Source organism: Capra hircus, unplaced genomic scaffold (genome assembly GCF_001704415.2).
Source record: "Capra hircus breed San Clemente unplaced genomic scaffold, ASM170441v1, whole genome shotgun sequence".
Lineage (NCBI taxonomy): Eukaryota > Metazoa > Chordata > Mammalia > Artiodactyla > Bovidae > Capra > Capra hircus.
Window position 1 is genome coordinate 2,133 of NW_017218403.1, and position 5,711 is coordinate 7,843.

Genomic DNA, 5,711 nt, shown 5'->3' on the forward strand with positions numbered 1-5,711 from the left:
TGTTGCCTTTACTTTTGGTGTCAAACCCAAAAAGTCTACCCTGAGACCAGTGTCAAGCAGCTCACTATCTATTTTCTCTTCCAGGGGTTTTGTTAGCCCAGGTCTTAAGTTCAAGTTTTTAATCCATTTTGAGTTACCTATTTCACTCACCCCATCTCCTACCTCTGGCTACCATTGATATGTTCTATCTATGAGCTCAGTTTTACAAAAACTTTTTTTAAGATTCCATGTATAAGTGAGATCGCATGGTATTTGTCTCTCTCTAACTCATTTCATTTGGCTTAATGTCCTCAAGGCCCATCCGCATGGTCATAAATGGGAAGATAGCCCTCAGGAAGAGTCCATTGAGTCTGAGGAGTCCAGCTTCATTCTTTGGCACAGGGCTGCCCAGTTTTCCCACCACAATTTATTTAAAAGATTGCAATTTCCTTATTGTATTAATATATTCTTGGCTCCTTTGGAATAAATTAGTAGGCCATAGAATGTGTGGACTTATTCCTGGCCTCTTTATTCTATTCCACTGATCTAGGTGCCGGTTTTTTCCAATCCACACTGTTTTGTTAGTATAGCTCTGTAATACTGTTTGGAATCAAGGAAATGATGCTTCCAGCTGTGTTCTTCTTTATCACTATTGCACTGGCTATTTTGTGGTTCCATACACATTTTAATTGTTTTCCCTTCCTTCTGCCATTGGAACTACATTATCATTTTATCCTTTCTACACTATCATTTTATCACTTCTACTGCTATTGACTGTATGTTTTCCCATTTCATGGCAATCATAGTCTAGCATATATATCTAGAAGAGAGAAAATGAGGCCTAAAAGCTTTAAGAACTTGTGGCTAAGATTCCACATTTGTTGGAATATGTAAATTTGCAGATTCAAACATACCTTAGTTATTCTCCTATCTAACCCACTTGTCACAAATTATAGAAGAAAGTATATGCAAGTTGGGATGTCTCACCAGAGGTCATTAGCCTAACTAGAAAACAGCAGTGAAGCAGTAAGGAAGGGATGCTGTTTGAAAATAGGATTCAGCTTGGCCTCTGTTCCAGTTTTGGTGCTGATTTTCATTTGAAAAACAATGTGGCAACCATCCTCCACTCAGATGACCCTGATAAAACTGGGAAACATTTCAAACCAGTTGCCAAATGTAGTTATATATAGATAGATACATGTGGAAGTCTTAACTCTGACTTTGTCGGAGATCAGGCTTGAACTCAAGCAGGCTTCATTCATCACAGAATGCATCAGCATCCCAACCCTTTCGAGGCACGCCTCAATCTAAGTAGAGCCAAAGGAACAAAGCTGTGAAAAGAGAACAGTTCTGCCCTTCACAGAGCCAGCAGGAACTACCCCATGACCAGATGATGCCACATGACCAGAAATGCTGCTGGTGATGATTCCTGATCTTTTCATTTCTAGGAAGGATTCTTAAGTACTAGACCCAACTAAGGAAAAGATCAAACACTGATTTACAGAGGCCTCTCTATAAAACACTAAGAAGGCAACTTCCTCCATGACAATTATCCAAAACTACAACCATAACATAAATAACAACCAGGAAAGTCCTGCTTATTGGTCCCAACATTGGGGGTCCAGGATATAAAAGCCCAGAACAGGAGAAGCCCTCAGAATCTGAGAAACTCATCTCTGAGCCGGAGTCCACCCTCCACCACTGACACAATGACCCCCTCGTGCTGCTCCCCGCACTGTCAGCCCACTTGCTGCAGGACCACCTGCTGTGAGTCCAGCTGCTGCAAGCCCTGCTGCCCCCCACTTGCTGTCAAACCACCTGCTGCAGGACCACCTGCTGCAAACCTACCTGTGTGATCAGCTGCCCCCTGCCCACCTGTTGCAGCAAACCCTGCTGTCAGCCCACCTGCTGTGAGTCCATCTGCTGCCAGCCCTCTTGCCCTCCAACTTGCTATCAAACTAGTGAAACCACCTCCTGTAGAACCACATGCCACAAGCCTACTTGTGTGACCACCTGCTGTCAGCCTACCTGCTGTGGGTCCAGCAGCTGCGGACAAACCTTCAGTGGGTCCAGCTGCGGCCAGCCTTGCTGCCAGTCGGTGTACTGTGCCCCTGTGTACTGCCACAGAATCTGCTACCACCCACGTGCTGCTGCCTGCCTGGGTGCCAAGCCCAGGAATGTGGGTCCAGCTGCTGCCAGCCTTGCAGCCGCCCTGTGTGCTGTCAGACCACCTGCTGCCGCCCCAGCTGTGTGTCTACCTGCTGTCGGCCTTCCTGTTGCTGATCACCTCACCAAAGCACCCCTGTCTCCTAGCAACACTTTATAGCAACTGAGTTGCTACTTGGGGACAAAAAATGATTTCTTAGACTTTGCTGACAACTGGTATGCTCTACCAGAATTTGTTAACCCATCTGCCTCTTTAAAAGCTTATAAATCAGCTTGATAGAGTGCAGAGGGTTTCCCCCAGTTGTCTTTCTCTGGTGTAAGAGGATCATATGCCAGGCATCTTTGATAAGGAATTATGTCTCGGTTTTGGTTCTGAAAATAGGACTGACCATGTTGTACTTCTAAGTAGCTTAGGAAAACAAGTCCTCATAATGTTTCATTAGGTTTCTGCAGCTTATCATAATTAACATAATCATACGTTTCTCTATCAATATTCCCATGGCTCTTGTGACCTGCGTTTTCCTTTTATGGTACCTTTGAATTGTCTTCCTAGAGGCAGTAGTCTTGCCTGTGTGTTTCTCAATAAATTCTTTGCCATAATCTTCCTACATTATGTTTGATTTTTACATGGCATTCCTGATATAGAGATTTAAGTACATACTACATACTATATGCATTATCCATTATGAGTATCATGTTAGCTCTCAGAATCAATTATTAGCTCATTAAGTAAATTGTGTAGTATGCTTTAGCTAACAATGAACACACTCTTCAAGGATAGAGTCTTCTGTTCCTGCTCAAAGGTGTTTACCTTTACATCCCAAGGAAACCGATGCTTGCACCTCAGTGACTAAGCTGTAGTTGTTGTCTTTGTTTATGTACGGTTGCTGGGCATGGACACACCCTAAGGCACGCCAAGGAAATTACGTCCAGACTATTTCTCCCTACTCTCTACCTCTTCTTGATAACCATCCCTCAGCAATTAGTAACTGTAGAAGAACCCCTGTCCCCACACAACACCTTATGTTAACTGACTTGCTACTGAGGACAAAAAATAACTCCTTAGACTTTGCTGACAACTAGTATGCTCCACCAGAATTTGTTACAAATCTCTCTTAAAAAAACTTGTGAATCAGCTTGATGGAGTTCAAAGAGCTTCCCACTGGTCTACCTACATGAGGAATGCAAACTGATCAGATGATGAACATGACTGAGTGACTGAACTGAACTGAACTGATATTCCTTCAAAGAGATGTGACTTTCACAGTGTTAAAGCCTTCAATCCTGGATGGGAAGCACAGATTCCCAAGAATGTTACCTTGAGTTCAGTTGAGAGGATTCACTCCTACATCACTTTCAGAAACCATGTGTACTACCTCTGTGGATATATTTGGTCCTACCTAAGAGGAATCAGGTAATGGTCTTTGGGTCAAGATATACACCACATCCAGAAGACACGATATCAAAACCATGTGTTGTCACCTCTAAGTTGGTTCTTTGCTCCACATTTGCAAGACCACTCCAATTGTCCATGGGGCCAGTCATCTCTGTCATGTGATGTATCATAGAACAGGTAGCTGTCATGTTCGTGTGCCAGTTGTTGGTCTTGTTCTTCAAAAAGTAGGTCTCTTGGTCCAAACTGATGCTATTCAGAATCCTATGCCAATACTACTCTAGCCAACAGTACAGCTGATAGGGATGAGAAATCCATGTTTAGAACATGCCAGTCCTAGAAAGGAGAACCTGTCTCTTTTCCTACTAGTCTGAGAGGATAACTTGCCTTTGTGTGGCGTGGTGAATGAGTTATGACGCTAGCGCATCGGTGCTCAGCAACATTCTCTGCTTCTGACTGGCAGCACGCAGAGCAGGGGCAGCCATGGTGAGAGGGAGCCTATACTACTGGGTTCACACAATCCTCTATCACTGCCAGTGGAAGCTTTGTTCATGCTCCCTTGTGCAAATATTGATGCACCCGAAGACAGAGATGGGATGAGCTGTTCCACATTTGTAGTTGTCTAGTGCCTTCTCTATCATGAACACTCTGAAGATCATGATGTGGGACACAAGTGGGAAATACTTTCTGTCCTCAACCCATCTCTATATAAATAATTATTCTCCAAGTCTCCTTATGTTCCTGCCTTGCTTCTCCCAAGCTCAATCCAGTCAGGGCTTTCACCACTTGTAAACAGCCAACGAACATCACTGTGAGGCCACTTTTCCGCAAAATAAATATGTCGTGCCCACGTGTACTGTTGATTGTTCACTGTAACTGTTTTCTCTTTCCACTGCCTTTGAAGAGCAAAAGTGTTATCTGTAGTACTCAAAATTCTCCACCTGGTATAAAAACTTCTGTGGGGCTATGGACTGGTGAAACTTAAGGCACTGTATGTTTATATATTATGATCAATTAGATTTTGCAAGAATCAAGTGCAGTTATTACCTGTGTATTCTTTAGTCATTGAGGGCAGAACAAAACTCTACTGTTCTCCTTGGATGTGGTACAAGTTCTCATACCTTCCAATAGCTTGACTTTGTTGCTCTTCAGTCTCTCTGCTGTATCCAATTCTTGGCAACCCATGGACTGCAGCACATGAGGCTTCCCTGTCCTTCACCATATCCTGGAGCTTCCTGAAGCTCATGTCCATTGAGCCGGTGATGCCATCCACCCATCTCATCCTCTGTCATCCCCTCCTCCTCCTGCCTTCTATCTTCCCAGCATCATGGTATTTTCCAATGAGTCAGGTCTTTGCATCAGGTAGCAAAAATATTGGAGCTTCAGCTTCAGCATCAGTTCATCCAATGAAAATTCAGGCTTAATTTCCTTTAGGATTGACTGGCTTTATCTCTTTGCAGTCCGAGGGATTCTCAACACCACAGTTCAAAAGCATCAATTCTTTGGCACTCAGCTTTCTTTAAGGTCCAACTCTCATATCGAAACATGACTATGGGAAAAACCATAGCTTTGACTATAGGGAACTTTGTCAGCAAAGTAATGTCTCTGCTTCTTTATATGCTATCTAGGTAGGTCATAGCTTTTCTTCCAAGGAGCAAGCCTCTTAATTTTATGGTTGCAGTCACCATTTGCAGTTATTTTGGAGCCCAAGAAAATAAAATTGGTCACCGTTTTCATTGTTTCCCCATCTGTATGCCATTAGAGGTGGGACTGGATGCAATAATCTTAGTTTTTTGAATGCTGAGTTTTAAGCCTTATTTTCACTCTCCTCTTTCACATTCAACAAGAAACTCTTTAGTTCCTCTACGCTTTCTGCCGTAAGGGTGGTGTCATCTACATATCTGAGGTTATTGATATGTCTCCTGGCAATCTTGATTCCAGCTTGTGCTTCATCCAGCCTGGCATTTCGCATGATGTACTCTGCATATAAGTTAAATAAACGTGGTGACAATATATAGCCTTGAGGTACTCCTTTACCAATTTTGAACCAGTCTGTTATTCCATGTTCGATTCTAATTGTTGTCTCTTGACCTGCATACAGGTTGCTCAGGAGACAGATATGGTGGTCTGGTATTCCCATCTCTTGAAAACTTGGAAGTTTATTTCTAATTTG

At 43.1% G+C, this 5,711-nt stretch overlaps 1 pseudogene; it reads left to right on the forward strand.

Moving 5' to 3' along the window:
* The first annotated feature begins 1,627 nt into the window (after positions 1-1,627).
* On the forward strand, positions 1,628-2,753 carry LOC108635541 (annotated as a pseudogene).
* The last annotated feature ends 2,958 nt before the right edge of the window (positions 2,754-5,711 follow it).